Genomic DNA, 16659 nt, shown 5'->3' on the forward strand with positions numbered 1-16659 from the left:
AGTTTAAATCTCTCTCCCATATTCTCTTGAGAGAAGTTGAAGCTCCATCCCCCAGACTCTGAATTAACAGGGAGTAGTACACTGATGCCTCATGACCTTTTCCAAAAGCAGTAATCACCACTTCTAGAGTATCTGCCCTTTTAGGGGGGTGTATTCTATTCCCAAAAATAGTACAGAGCAGGTGGTGCAGCTGTAAGTACCTGAAGAACTGAGATCTAGGAATCCTGAAATTTTGGACCAAATTTTCAAACGATCTCAACACTCTCATATAGGTCACAGAGTGTATTAACCACCCCCCCCACCCCCACTCCGACCAGCAGAAAGGGGACTCACCAATACGCAACTTTGGGTTTAGCCATATGCTCGAGGCAACATTTAAATAAATGTCTGAATTAAACACTCTGGACACTTTTGTCCATAGTGAGTGCAGATGCAAGATAACAGGTTGCGACTTAACTTCTCCATTTAGTGTAATAGAAAGGCTTTGTAATAGTAAAATAGGGCAAGAACTTTCTGTTCAATTCCAAACCAGGGAGGGACTCTCTCAGGTGGAAGTGACCAATGAGCCAAATGTCTGAGACCAAATGCATAATAATAAAACAAAATTTTGGGTAGGCCTAGCCCACCTTTGTCAACCAGCCTATGTAAATTATTGAAATGTAACCTGGGATGCTTTCCATTCCAAATAAAGGACTTCGCTATACTATCAAATTGCTTGAAATAAGAGAGGGGACATCTACAGGGAGAGACTGTAGTAGGTAGTTGAATTTTGGAATACAATTCATTTTAATAACATTAACCTTCCCAATCATCATTAAATGTAATGAAGCCCACCTAATCACATCACTCGAAAACCTTTTTATTAAAGGGTCAAAATAAACTCTGACTAAATCACATAAATTTGCTGGGAATAAAATACCCAAATACTTGTCAATGCTTCGGATTTAGACCAATTAAGTCTGTATCCCGAAAATTTAGAAAAGGAACTGATAATTCTGTGGAGGCAAGGCATAGATCTAGTGGGGTCGGAGACGAATAATAAAATATTGTCTGCGTAAAGTAAAAGCTTATGTGCCACACCTCCCGCTGTCACCCCTGGAAAATCATCCTCCTTTCTTATCGTGGCTGCTAATGGTTCCAGGGCAAGACAGAACAATAATGGGGAAAGAGGGCAGCCCTGCCGAGTGCCCCTATCCAGAGTAAAATAATCTGAAATTAATCAATTTGTTTGTACCGCTGCTACAGGGTGTCTATAAAGTAACTTAATCCATCCAATAAAAGTATTTCCGAACCCATATATTTCCAAAATCTTAAAAATATAATCCCATTCTACCATATCAAAAGCCTTTTCGGCGTCAAGTGAGTCTGATCATTCACCACTGACCACATAATACTGACGAGATGCCTAATGTTGTCAGAAGAGCTGCGGCCCTGAATAAACCCCACCTGATCTATACGTATAAGAGATGACATAACTTTACTTAATCAGTTAGCCAGAATTTTTGACAACATTTTTACATCTAGCTGGATCAGGGAAATTGGACGGTAACTCTTATACTCACTTGAATCTTTGTTCTTTTTAAGAATCAGACTGATCCAAGCTTGTGTCATGGTTGAAGGAAGCTTTCCATTCTTTAATGATTCCATATAAACTTCTAACAAAAGTGGAGCCAGTACTGTAGCATAAGATCTAAAATGTTCAGCAGCAAAGCCATCTGGCCCCGGAAACTTGCCAGTAGGCAGGGCCTTAATTACCTCGTCAAGCTCCTCCAAGGTTATCTCAGAATCAAGAGAATTTTTTTGCTCAGTCGTCAGTTTAGGGAGTTCTAATGATTCCACAAAGTTTCAAATATCTTCATCAGCAGATGAAGACATGGAACTATAAAGATCAAGATAGAGCTCTTTAAAAGCATTATTAATATCAATGGCTGAGGTAAAAATTTCACCACCAGCAGATTTCACTGAGGGAATGGTAGAAAAAGACTCTCTCTGCTTTAGATATCTAGCCAAAAGCTTCCCTGCTTTGTCCCCAGACTCCTTGCCCTGAATAACCAAAACTCCACTTTCTGCAGCAAAATAGTATTATATCTGTATTTCAAACGGGTCAATTCTCGGAGGCCATCAGACGACATTTGGCGCTTCAGCTCTGCCTCTGCTCTTTTAATATTCCCTTCCAACTCCACGAGTTCTAGATTCTCTATGGGGTTCAGGTCTGGTGAGTTTGCTGGCCAGTCAAGCACACCAACACCATGGTCATTTAACCAACTTTTGGTGCTTTTGGCAGTGTGGGCAAGTGCCAAATCCTGCTGGAAAATGAAATCAGCATCTTTAAAAAGCTGGTCAGCAGAAGAAAGCATGAAGTGCTCCAAAATTTCTTGGTAAACGAGTGCAGTGACTTTGGTTTTCAAAAACACAATGGACCAACACCAGCAGATGACATTGCACCCCAAATCATCACAGACTGTGGAAACTTAACACTGGACTTCAAGCAACTTGGGCTATGAGCTTCTCCACCCTTCTTCCAGACTCTAGGACCTTGGTTTCCAAATGAAATACAAAACTTGCTCTCATCTGAAAAGAGGACTTTGGACCACTGGGCAACAGTCCAGTTCTTCTTCTCCTTAGCCCAGGTAAGACGCCTCTGACGTTGTCTGTGGTTCAGGAGTGGCTTAACAAGAGGAATATGACAACTGTAGCCAAATTCCTTGACACATCTGTGTGTGGTGGCTCTTGATGCCTTGACCCCAGCCTCAGTCCATTCCTTGTGAAGTTCACCCAAATTCTTGAATCGATTTTGCTTGACAATCCTCATAAGGCTGCGGTTCTCTCAGTTGGTTGTGCATCTTTTTCTTCCACACTTTTTCCCTCCACTCAACTTTCTGTTAACATGCTTGGATACAGCACTCTATGAACAGCCAGCTTCTTTGGCAATGAATGTTTGTGGCTTACCCTCCTTGTGAAGGGTGTCAGTGATTGTCTTCTGGACAACTGTCAGATCAGCAGTCTTCCCCATGATTGTGTAGCCTAGTGAACCAAACTGAGAGACCATTTTGAAGGCTCAGGAAACCTTTGCAGGTGTTTTGAGTTGATTAGCTGATTGGCATGTCACCATATTCTAATTTTTTGAGATAGTGAATTGGTGGGTTTTTGTTAAATGTGAGCCAAAATCATCACAATTAAAAGAACCAAAGACTTAAACTACTTCAGTCTGTGTGCACTGAATTTATTTAATACACGAGTTTCACAATTTGAGTTGAATTACTGAAATAAATGAACTTTTCCACGACATTCTAATTTATTGAGATGCACCTGTATCTTTAATCTGTTTAAGACATTTGAATTGTAGATGTTTATTTATCAATGTAATGACTCTCCTGCTCTTACTTGAGCCAGCACTAAAGAAAACATGCCCACCCCATATCTTCCCAAATTTTTCAGCTTTCTGCGGGGTAAGATGCGTTTCTTGAAGAAACACTATATCATATTTCTTACGTTTAAGAAAATAAATAACCTTCCTTCTTTTTATGGGGTGCCCCAACCCATTCACATTCCATGTGGAGAGAGACAATCCACTCATATTAACATCTAACATTTTTAAATATTAGAGAAATTAGATTGTGTGTCAAAAATTAAATTATAAAGACCACATTCCACATTAGTGAAATCAACCCCCAAACTTTCCCCAGAACAGAAAAAACAGAAAAAAGAAAAAAACATGAGCACGACAGCACCAACCGGCGTCCATCCCTCTAAACTCAGCAGTCCATATATGCCTAGGAGAGCCCCCACAACAACTTTGCCGTCGGATCGCTCAAGTCCAGTGTTTCTATATAAACATTTGTAATACAGAATTACACAACAGAAGATAATCTATAATACAAACTCCAGCCCATAAGCAGAATAAACACACACACAAAAAAAGTGTAGATTCATCCACTTAATTGTCTCGAAGGTGTGTTCCTCCACAAAACAAGCTCCAGCCGCTAGCGGAACCAGCACAAAAAAAAAAAAAAAAAAAAAACAGGCCATTCAGTTCTTCGGGCAGTCAAACTCACTCCAATGTCCTGCAAGAATATTGCACAAAACCAACTCCAGCCAACAGGAGGCATAAGCACCCAAAATGAGCAGATTCATCCACAAGCTGTCCCGAAGAAATGATAATACACAAAACAAACTCCAGCCGCTATGCGGAACCAGCACAAAAAGAGACGATAAAGGCACCCAGTTTCCTCGGACAGTCGAGTGTATGTTCAGTGAGACGGGTCCACTAGGCAGAAACATGAAAATCACCAAATGGCTTACTCACTCCAATGTTTTCATGTTGGCCAATGTTTGCTGTGGGCATGTAAATATTTTACAGCCATCCTTAGTATCTATTCTCAGTTTGGCCGGAAACATCAGAGCAAAAGCGACCTTCCATTGGTGTAAGAGATTCTTGCATCCCCTAAATTGATCACATTTCTCTCTTGTTGAAATCGCAAAGTCTGGGAACAAGAAAATGCTGTGGTTCTTCCAAGAGAGCTTTCCTTTACTCCTTGCCTCATGTAACATGAGATCTTTATTGGATGATCTCAGGAATTTGGCCAGAATTGATTGGGGCCTGTCTCCCTCCATGGATCTCCGAGCCGGGACCCTGTGAGCTAGCTCGATTTCCAGCTTATGGCCTGTTCTGTCAAACAGAATCAGGAAGAGCCCGTCTAGGAATTTCACCATATCTCTGCCTTCTTCATGATCAGGAATTCCAACAATTCGAACGTTGTTTCGCTGGCTATGATTCTCAAGGTCTTCCAATTTTTCCAAAATGCGTTCCAAATTTCCCTTAGTCGCTAGCGTATTATTAGCTAATTCCCTCTCCGATGACTCCAGATAATCAATCCTTCTCTCGATGTCCGACAATCTTGTAACCAACTCAGAGAATTTTATCTCCATGGAAGTGATTGATCAACGTATTGCAGCAAGATCTTCCAAGTCCACTATGACCTTCATCAGCATTGCCGACATATTCATCAATTCACGCTGGATTTCTTTCAGTTCACCGTCCGAATTGAGTCCGGGGCTTTCGGCCTGCCGCTGAGGGGAATCAGCTTGAGCACGTAAGTGTCTTTTAATGTCTCCAGAGCCCGAGGATTTTGAATTCTTTGACATATTGTCTTCTTCTAACAGTTAAGAATCAGGGTGTATTGAATCTCACCGGTTTATGACACAAATATTATTAAAACTAGCAAAGTGCGCAGAGCTCACCGCTCACACGTCCGCTCCTCACATGGTGTCATGTCGGCAGATGCATTTATTGAAAACAACTTACAGTGCATTCTATTGACTTATGCATTTCCTGGGAACCCAAAACATTGCCATTAATATCATCCTTGCTCTATCTCTACTGGTTGAAATGCAGGATCTCTGTAGCTCAACTGATAGAGCATGGATCATGCTTAACCTGGCATATACGATACTGTAAACACATATTTGCATAGTACTTTTAATGCAATTTGAACTGTTCGTGTTTTTGTTGTTTTTCAGTATGCTCTGCACATTGTCTTCCGTGCACCCTTTGATTTTACCTCTGTAAGTAATTTATTACCACTTCAAGTAATTAAATTGGACTTCATGCTGTTGTTGCAGTTGATATTTAAAATGGTCTTTTTTCTGTCTTCAAGGGTGACCTTCCCATTATAAGGAAATGGTGGACTCTAATTCTTTTGGAGAACTTTGGAATTATTTCTGAAAGGTATCTCCCTATTTCCCTCTAGACCACACTAGCCACCCCCTAAAAGACAATTTTAAATTAACCAAAAATGTATGCTACAGGACAGAAGACTTTGTTCAGGAGTCACTTCCAAGAGGAGAACAAGGCACTCCCAGCAGCAATGAGGTACAGTATGTGTCAAATATAGACATATACATATATTTATGTATGGATATATAACACACACACACACATATAAACTCAGCAAAAAAAGATATAGATATGGATCTCTCTCTCTCTCTCTCTCTCTCTCTCTCTCCACACACACACACACACACACACACACACATATAAACACAAAAAAAGAAATGTCCTCTCACTTTCAACTGCTTTTATTTTCAGCAAACTTAACATGTGTAAATATTTGTATGAACATAAAAAGATTCAACAACTAAGACATAAACTGAACAAGTTTCACAGACAAATGACTAACAGAAATGGAATAATGTGTCCCTGAACAAGGGTGTTAAATCAAATGTAACAGTCAGTATCTGGTGTGTCCACCAGCTTCATTAAGTAATGCAGTGCATCTCCTCCTCATGGACTGCACCAGATTTGCCAATTCTTGCTGTGAGATGTTACCTCACTCTTCCACCAAGGCACTTTTAAGTTCCCGGACATTTCTGGGGAGAATGGCCCTAGCCCTCACACTCCGATCCAACAGGTCCCAGATGTGCTCTATGGGATTGAGATCCGGGCTCTTCGCTGGCCATGGCAGAACACTGACATTCCTGTCTTGCAGGAAATTACGCACAGAACGAGCAGTATGGCTGGTGGCATTGTCATGCTGGAGGGTCATGTCAGGATGAGCCTGCAGGAAGGGTACCACATGAGGGAGGAGGATGTCTTCCCTGTAATGCACAGCGTTGAGACTGACTGCAATGACAACAAGCTCAGTCCAATGATGCTGTGACACACCGCCCCAGACCATGACGGACCCTCCACCTCCAAATCGATCCCCCTCCAGAGTACAGGCCTCGGGGTAACGCTCATTCCTTCGACGATAAACGTGAGTCCAACCATCACCCCTGGTGAGACAAAACTGTGACTCGTCAGTGAAGAGCACTTTTTTCCAGTCCCGTCTGGTCCAGTGAAGGTGGGTTTGTGCCCTAAGGCGACGTTGTTGCCGGTGATGTCTGGTAAGGACATGCCTTACAACAGGCCTATAAGCCCTCAGTCCAGCCACTCTCAGCCTATTGCGGACAGTCTGAGCACTGATGGAGGTATTGTGCATTCCTGGTGTAACTCGGGCAGTTGTTGTTGCCATCCTGTACCTGTCCCGCAGGTGTGATATTCAGATGTACCGATACTGTGCGATATTCAGATGTAATGATCCTGTGCAGGTGTTGTTACACGCAGTATGCCACTGTGAGGACAATCTGCTGTCCTTCCTGTCTCCCTGTAGCACTATCTTAGGCATCTCACAGTACGGACATTGCAATTTATTGCCCAGGCCACAACTGCAGTCCTCATGCCTCCATATAGCATGCCTAAGGCCAGTGTTGGGGAGTAACGGAATACATGTAACGGGAATACGTATTTAAAATACAAAATATAAGTAACTGTATTCCACTATGTAATTAGAATACGGTTACATTCAAAAAGTATTTTGATTACTGAAGAGATTACTTTACATTTTATTGTCATTTGTTTCATTTAATATTTAGTCCTTTCAGATGGAAAACATTTATACATATAAATGGTGCGATCCAAGTGCATTTGAACAGTGGTGAAACACTTTCTTATGTGTTACATTCATACAGCAGACAGAGAAGTACGTTTGAAGTAAGTTTGGAGCACAAGAAACAGAAATAAACCTTGTGTAAATTGTCAGCTTTACGCTAAGCTAAAATGCTACTTCTAGCCATTTTACCTGCACCTTACCAGGCATGATCATATTTTTTCATCAAGAAAATTTACGTTGGATCATAATCTCTTTCTTTGTAAGATCTTTCAAAATCTTATTCTTTTTTTGTAATTAACATTTTTATTAAATCATACAATAACAATGAAATGTACAACATATATATATATATATAAAATCAATATTTAAACCCCACAACACCCCTTCCCCGACCCCGCCCCCCCAAAAAACAACCCTGTGGTCAAACCATAGACCAAATAAAAATCAAACCGACACACATACATTATATATATATATATATATATATATATATATATATACACATAAATACATACATACACACACATAATAATCATACTAAATATAATACACTACTCTCTCCACACCCCACCCGAGAGCCCTCCAAAAACTCCAAATACCTGCCCCATTTCCGAATAAACTTATCCAAGCCACCCCGTCTTCCCGATGACACCTCCTCATAAGCTGCCACCCTCCCCACCTCCGTGCACCACTCCGGATATGGGGGCGCACCAGCTGACCTCCAACCCCTCAAAATAACCTGCCTGGCGATCACACGTGTCAGAACCCAGTTCTCTATATGGCCATCCCCCACATCGATGACCGCCCCATCGCCCAGAACACAAAGTCTGGGGCAAAATGAAACCTGAGTGCCCACCACGTCGCACACAAAATTCTGAACCTTCAACCAGAATTTCTGGATCTCGACACACCACCAAAAATCATGGGCCATGTCTCCATCCTCCGATTGGCATCTCCAGCAAGTGGGTGTGTCTTTAAGACCAAGTCTATACAGTCTAGAGGGGGTCCAATAAAATCTATGCAAAATTTTGAATTGTATAAGACGCACCCTTGCATCACTAGATGCAGACTTAACGTTTTTAAGAATCTTAGCCCACACTCCTTCCTCCAATGCCAAGTTGAAATCTTTCTCCCATACACTCTTGAGAGAAGTTAAGGCTCCATCCCCCAGACTCTGAATTAACAGGGAGTAGTACACTGATGCCTCATGACCTTTTCCAATAGCCGCAATCACCTCTCCCAAAGCATCTGCCTCCTTAGGGGGATGTGTGCTACTCCCAAAAATAGTACAAAGCAGGTGGCGCAGTTGTAAATACCTATAAAACTGAGGTCTGGGGATCCCAAAATGTTGGACCAAGTTTTCAAACAATCTCAACACACCACTTTCATATAGGTCACCGAGTGTAGCAACCCCCCTCACAATCCACTCCGGCCAGCAGAAAGGAGACTTGCCAATACACAGTCTTGGGTTCTGCCATATGCTCGAGGCAACATTTAAATAAGTGTCCAATTTAAACAATCTGGACACTTTAGTCCATACCGAGTGTAAATGCGAAATAACAGTGTGTAACTTTACTTTTCCGATTAGTTTGATAGAGATGCTTTGTAATGGCGAAATAGGGGCAAGAACTGCCTGTTCAATAACAAACCAGGGAGGGGCTCTCTCAGGTGGAAGTGACCAATGAGCCAAATGTCTGAGACTGAACACATACTAATAAAACAAAATCTTGGGTAGGCCTAGCCCATCTTTGTCTATTGGCCTATGTAACTTATTAAAATGCAGTCTGGGACGTTTTCCATTCCAAATGAAGGACTTCGCTATGCTATCAAATTCCATGAAATAATAGAGGGGGACATCTACAGGGAGAGATTGTAGCAGGTAGTTAAATTTTGGAATACAATTAATTTTAATAACATTAACCTTCCCAATCATCGATAAATGTAATGAAGCCCACCTGCTCACATCGCTCGAAAACCTTTTTATTAAAGGGTCAAAATTAACTAACTAAATCAGACAAATTTGCTGGGAATAAAATCCCCAAATACTTAATGCCCTGTTTGGGCCACTGGAAGGCGCCCGGCTGAAAAGCCGTTACTGGGCAGTATGCTGTCAGAGCCAAAGCTTTGGATTTAGACCAATTGACTTTGTATCCTGAGAACTTGGAAAAGGAATTAATAATTCTGTGGAGGCAAGGCATAGATCTAGTAGGTTCAGAGACAAATAATAAAATATCATCTGCGTAAAGCAGAAGCTTATGCGGCACAGCTCCCGCCACCACCCCTGGAAAATCATCCTCCTTTCTTATCGTGGCTGCTAATGGTTCCAGGGCAAGACAGAACAATAATGGGGAAAGAGGGCAGCCCTGCCGAGTGCCCCTATCCAGAGTAAAATAATCTGAAATTAATCCATTTGTTTGTACCGCTGCTACAGGTTGTCTATAAAGTAACTTAATCCAACCAATAAATGTACTCCCAAACCCATACATTTCCAAAATCTTAAAAAGATAATTCCATTCTACCATATCAAACGCCTTTTCGGCATCAAGTGAGATGGCAGCGATCGGAGATTGATCATTCGCTACTGACCACATGATATTGATGAGACGCCTGATGTTATCAGAAGAGCTGCGGCCCCGAATAAATCCCACCTGATCTATAATTGGATCAGGGAAATTGGATGGTAACTTTTATACTCGCTTGGATCTTTGTCCTTTTTAAGAATCAGACTGATCCGGGCTTGTGTCATGGTTGGAGGAAGCTTTCCATTCTTTAATGAATCAGTATAAACTTCTAATAAAAGTGGAGCCAGTTCTGTAGCATAGGATCTAAAAAATTCTGCGGCAAAACCATCTGGCCCCGGAGTTTTGCCAGTAGGTAGGGACTTAATTACCTCATCAAGCTCCTCCAAGGTTATCTCAGAATCAAAAGAGTTTTTTTGCTCAGTTGTCAGTTTAGGGAGTTCTAATGATTCCACAAAGTTTCTAATATCTTCATCAGTAGATGAAGACATGGAACTATAGAGATCAAGATAGAATTCTTTAAAGGCATTATTAATTTCAGTGGCTGAAGTAAAAATTTCACCATCAGCAGATTTCACCAAGGGAATAGTAAAAAAAGACTCTCTCTGCTTTATATATCTAGCCAAAAGCTTCCCTGCTTTGTCACCCGACTCAAAGTATGACTGTCTTGCCTTGAATAACCAAAACTCCACTTTCCGTGACAAAATAGTATTATATCTGTATTTCAATCGGGTCAATTCTCTGAGGCCATCAGCTGACATACAGCGCTTCAGCTCTGCCTCGGCACTTTTAATATTTCCTTCCAACTCCACAAGTTCTTGTGCTTTGGATTTTTTGATGAATGAGGCATACTGTATGATCTGACCCCTAAGAACTGCCTTAAGTGCCTCCCAAGCCACGCCCACAGAGGATACCAAGGACCAGTTGGTCTCCATATAAATATTGATTTCAGTCTTTAACATTTGTTGGAAATCAGGATTTTGCAGAAGGGATACATTAAGGCGCCAACTATAAGATTTCTTTTTCTCTGTATGTGGCATCACCTCTAAACTCACCAGGGCATGATCCGAGACTAAAATGTTTCCAATTGAGCAATCCGCAACAGATGAAATGAGGGATTTGGATATAAAAAAAAAAATAAAAATCTATTCTAGAATAAATCTTATGGACTGATGAAAAAAATGTATAGTCCCTACCAGATGGGTTCAAAAGTTTCCAAATATCTGTAAGACCAAGATTTTTACACATCCTGTGAAGCGTCAGTGTTGCTCTAGGGGGCTTGCACAATTTTGCTTCACTATGATCAAGGATTGAGTCCATCAAAAGATGAAAGTCTCCTCTCTATATTACATCATGAGGAGTGCAAGCGGTTTGCAACATCCCTTCAAGATCTATAAAAAAGCCTTGATCATCAGCGTTAGGTGCGTAAATATTAGCCAAAATCAACCTTTTTCCTTGATTTTCTGCTAAAATAATAATGTCTCTTCCTAATTTATCTTTAATCTGTTTGAGACATTTGAATTGTAGATGTTTATTTACCAATATAATGCCTCCTTTGCTCTTACTTGAGCCAGAACTAAAAAAAACATGTCCACCCCATATCTTCCCAAATTTTTCAGCTTCCTGTGGGGAGAAATGTGTTTCTTGAAGAAACACTATATCATATTTCTTACGTTTAAGAAAAGTAATAACCTTCCTTCTTTTTATGCGCCAACCGGCGACAATCCCTCTAAACTCAAAAGGTCCATGAACGCCCACGAGAGTCCCCGTGACAACTTTGCCATCGGATTGCTCAATTTTGCCTCACAAATTTGTGGTGGCAAAATTACATAACAGAAAATACTTTGTAAAATAAACCCAGCAAATAGGAAGAATGAACACAAAGAATGTGTAGATTCATTCACAGAATTGTTTTAAAGGTGTGATCTTCCACAAAACAAATTCCAGCTGATATAAAACCGTTCAGATTCCTCAGACAGACAGACGAGTGTTCAGTGAGCTGGCTCTTATGAGTTCAGCGGATGACGTAATCATTCCAATGTCCCGTAAAAAAAACCTCAACAAAACAAACTACAGCCTGCAGGAGGAATAAGCATGAAGAACGAACAGATTAATCCACAGCTGTTCCAAAGGAGTGTTATTCAACAGAACCAGCTCCAGCCACTAGGCGGAATCAATACAAAAAGAAACAAAACCGGCATACCTGTTCCCCAGATGGTCGAGTCAATTCACTCAGAGGCCGCATAAAAGTATACACCATGACTTACATAATCCGTCGACTTCATAAAAGACATCCTTTGTGTGAGCATGTAGATATTTTGCGGTCATCCGTAGTGTCCACTCTCAAACTGGCCGGGAACTTCCATGCAAAATTTCTTTAAGCAAAAGCGTTATTCACAAAACAAGCTCCAGCCGCACGGTGGAGCCAACGCAAAAAGAAAAAAGAAACCAGAATGACGCCCAGCTTCCTCAAGAGTAAGTACAGCGAGTCGACCCACTCACATGAGAAACATCCAATGGTTTACTCAGACATTGATTCTATAAAAGACATTGACTGATTTGGACATGTAAATACTTTGCGACCGTTTTTCATTTCTATTCTCAGTTTGGCCGGAAACAAGCAGAGCAAACGAGATCTTTTCTGATGTAAGAGTTTCTTGCATTCCTTGAACCGATCGCATTTCTCTCTTGTCGAACTCGCAAAGCCCGGGAACAAGAAAACATTATGGTTCTTCCAAGAGAGCTTCCCTTTGCTCCTCGCCTGGCACAACACAAGATCTTTATCGGATTATCTCAGAAATTTGGCCAGAATCGATCGGGGCCTTTCTCCTTCAGCAGATCTGTGAGCTGGGACTCTGTGAGCTCGCTTGATTCCCAGTTTGTGGCCTGTTATGTAAAGCAGACTCGGGAAAAGCTCCTCAAGGAATTTCACCTCCTCATGCTCAGGAATTCCAACAATTCGAACATTATTCCTGCGGCTTCTATTCTCAAGATCTTCAAGCTTTTCAAGGAGATGTTCCAAATCAACTTTGGTCGCGGGCGGATTAGCAGTTAATTAATTTTTCAACATCAGTCACTCTTGTAGCTAACTCAGAGAATTTTGTTTCCATCGCCGTAATCGATCGAAGTATTACAGCGAGATCCTCCAAGTCAGCAAGAATCTTCGTCAACATCAAAGACATGTTGGACAACTGACGCTGGATTCCTTCTCCCACTCCGCCATCCAAATCGAGTCCCCGGTCTGTAGGGGCTTTCATCCTGAACACGTAAGTGTCTTATAATGTCTCCAGAGCCCGAGGATTTTGACTTCTTTGCCATGTTTTGCATCAAAGAGCAAATGTGTAACTGGGTGTATCAAAATTCACCAGATTATAACATGAAAATAATTAAAAACTTAGCAAAGTGCGCAGAGCTCGTTGCTCACACGTCTGCCTCTTGCATGGCGTCACATGACCCCCGAAAATCTTATTCTTGATACTAATTTTTTTATTGTTTTCCTGTAAAAATATCTAAAAATCCTTAAAACAAGATCAGTTGGATTTATCTGGTTTTAGAAACAACACTGCACAAGATATTTAGGTTTTTCAGAGAATGTATTTTTAACATGTGTATTTTGTCTTACTGTACTGGCAGAGTTTTTATAGTCAAAACAAGTGAGAAAATCTACCAGTGCTGAAGAAGTAATCCAAAGTATTTAGAATACGTTACTGACCTTGAGTAATCTAATGGAATACGTTACAAATGACATTTTACAGCATGTATTCTGTAATCTGTAGTGGAATACATTTCAAAAGTAACCCTCCCAACCCTGCCTAAGGCACCTTCACGCAGATGAGCAGGGACTCTGGGCATCTTTCTTTTGGTGTTTTTCAGAGTCAGTAGAAAGGTCTCTTTAGTGTCCTAAGTTTTTATAACTGTGACCTTAATTGCCTACCGTCTGTAAGCTGTTAGTGTCTTAATGACCGTTTTACAGATGCATATTCATTAATTGTGTATGGTTCATTGAACAAGCATGGAAACATTGTTTAAACCCTTTACAATAAAGATCTGTAAAGTTATTTGGATTTTTACAAAATTATCTTTAAAATACAGAGTCCTGAAAAAGGGACGTTTCTTTTTTTGCTGAGTTTATATACTGTATATGTAGGTGTTGTTGCAAATATTAAAACCAAAAATTAAATTATTCTTTACTCTTCTGTAATGAAGGAACTACCAATAATTAAAGACCTCAAAACAGTTGTGAAATGGCTGCATGGGAATAAACAGCAGTTCAGGGGCACAGGTGAAGAGCCTTGTTTCCTACAGTTGGGAGAAGAGGACAAGGAAAGGGCCAATCTTAATCTTTTTGAAGAACCAGAACTTTCCAGAGACGCCTTCATATTTCATTTTCTTTTTAGGGATGACATGGAGATTTGTTTCCTGGAATTACAAAAGATGGGCCTAAGCGTCAGTTGTTCTTTTGATGAGTTTTAAGTTGTCTGTTTGTTGTATAAAATTTGAGTGTTTCTGTTAAAATTTTGCTGTTGTTTACAAGTTGTTTAAATTATTAATTTTATTTCTATTTTATCAATATTAACATTTCTTATTAGTTTTCTAATTGTTCTATGTACATTTTTGCCAGGCTTTGAAATGGAATGTTTATTTTCAATTTGATATGATTAAATATATATGACATTTAATGCCTGTGCTTTGTTCCTTAAGTACTGTTTGTAACATCATGAACATGAAGGAAATCATATTATCTCATATAAAATAGTGAAATGGGCAATAATTGTTAACATTAGTTATTTACTAAATTTGTTCACATGAATAACAATGAGCAATACATTTTTTAATCTTGTTTAATATTAATTTGAACATTTACTAATATATTTTTTTACAGTTAAAAGTTGTATATGTTAACATTAGTTCATGCACTATGAACTAACAAAGAACAATTGTGTGTTTATCCATTAACATTACCAAGATTAATAAATAATGGTTAAAAATATAGTTAATTGTTCGTTCATGGTAACTACTGCATTAACTAATGTTAACAAATGGAACCTTATTGAAAAGTGTTACCATTAAATGTTTAAGATGGAAATCGATGTGAAAATCTATGTGAAAACAGCACGTTTTAAATCTAATAAAACAAACAAATGTAAGAAAATACACTTCAAAACTGTAGGTGGCGCAAGCATCGGTCTGGAAACTGCTGTGGTTCCATTAGCTCCGCCTTAACCTCCGGCCTGAGACTGCGGGCCTGAAACTTCTGTGACATATGGCTCTGCGCCTCTGCAGATAGATATATCTCCAACACAAACGAAGCTCTGTAGGTCCATACAATGCAAGTGAATGGTGACCAAAACTCCAAAAGCTCCAAAAAGAGATTAAGGGTGCTTTCACACTAGCACTTTTGGTGCACACCCGGGGTTGAATGACGTCAAAGTTCGGTTTGTTTGGATAATGGGATGCTGTTTTCTGAACTTGGGTGCGCACCAGGGTCCGCTTGAAAAGGTGGTCTGGGGTACGGTTCATGTGAACTCCAGTAGGCTACGGTTCGCTGCTGATATGAACATAATCATACCAAACAGCGGAAGTGAACCACTTGTAATGACGTATAATTTGCCTCTTTGCAGGCTCCCGATCGCAATTATCATGGTATAATGCATTTCTCCTACCTGCTTGTGTCCAAATACACCGCCTTCAGAAAGCAGCTCACATTCTTCACATTTCTTTCAACGCATCTGTGGGCTGGTGACAGACAAACGCTAATATTCATCACATCATTGCACATTCAGTGCATCTGCGGGAGAAAAACACAATTGTTGTTCTGTGCATGGCAAGTTTTCATGGTAAGTCCAAAGAGACAAAGTTTAATATTTAATTTAACACAGTGATGTCTTCTCGAGTTGTTACCTAGTTACAGTGGTAAACAGCTGCCGCTTGTACTCACAATTATGACGTAATCGGACAGCGGTTCGGACCCAAAAAATTTAATGTGAACAGAGACCAGCGGGGGCAGGGGGAGGAAACGAACTCGGGTTCGGTCCAAGCAATCGAACCAAGTGTGAAAGCACCCAAAGTCAGCATAAAAGTAATCCATAAGACTCCAATTTTTAAATAAATGATTTCTGAAGCGATTCAGTTGGTTTTAGGTGAGAACAGACCAAAATGTAACCAAAATTTCACTGTACATCTTGCCAATGCAATCTCTAGGAATGATCATGATTTCAAGTACGATTACACTTCCTAGTGCTTGACGCACACGCAGATTGCTAGATGGCACTATTGGAAGTGTAATCCATCTTGAAATCATGATCGTCAAGGAAGTCGTCATGCTGTTAAGATGTACAGTGAAAAAGGAGTTATATTTTAGTCTGTTCGCACCCAAAACCAACTGGAGTCATATGGATTAGTTTTATGCTGACTTTATCTGCTTTTGGAGTTCTGGTCACCATGCACTTGCATTGTATGGACCTATAGAGCTGAGATATTCTTTTAAAAATCTTTATGTTCGGCAGAAGAAAATCATACACATTTTTGACGGCATGAGGGTGAGTAAATTATGAGAGAATTGTATTTTTGGGGTGAACTATCTCTTTAAAAATAAATCAAACAAGAAAGCTTTTTGGAGTGTGTCGTGAAATGAAACGTATGTAGAGAAAAGGCTTGTATTTTGACAGGCAGCCTCTTGTCTTCCGTTGCACTAACCGGAATTTGAGCAG

The sequence above is a fragment of the Myxocyprinus asiaticus genome, chromosome 29 (genome assembly GCF_019703515.2).
Source record: "Myxocyprinus asiaticus isolate MX2 ecotype Aquarium Trade chromosome 29, UBuf_Myxa_2, whole genome shotgun sequence".
NCBI classification, from domain to species: Eukaryota; Metazoa; Chordata; class Actinopteri; order Cypriniformes; family Catostomidae; genus Myxocyprinus; species Myxocyprinus asiaticus.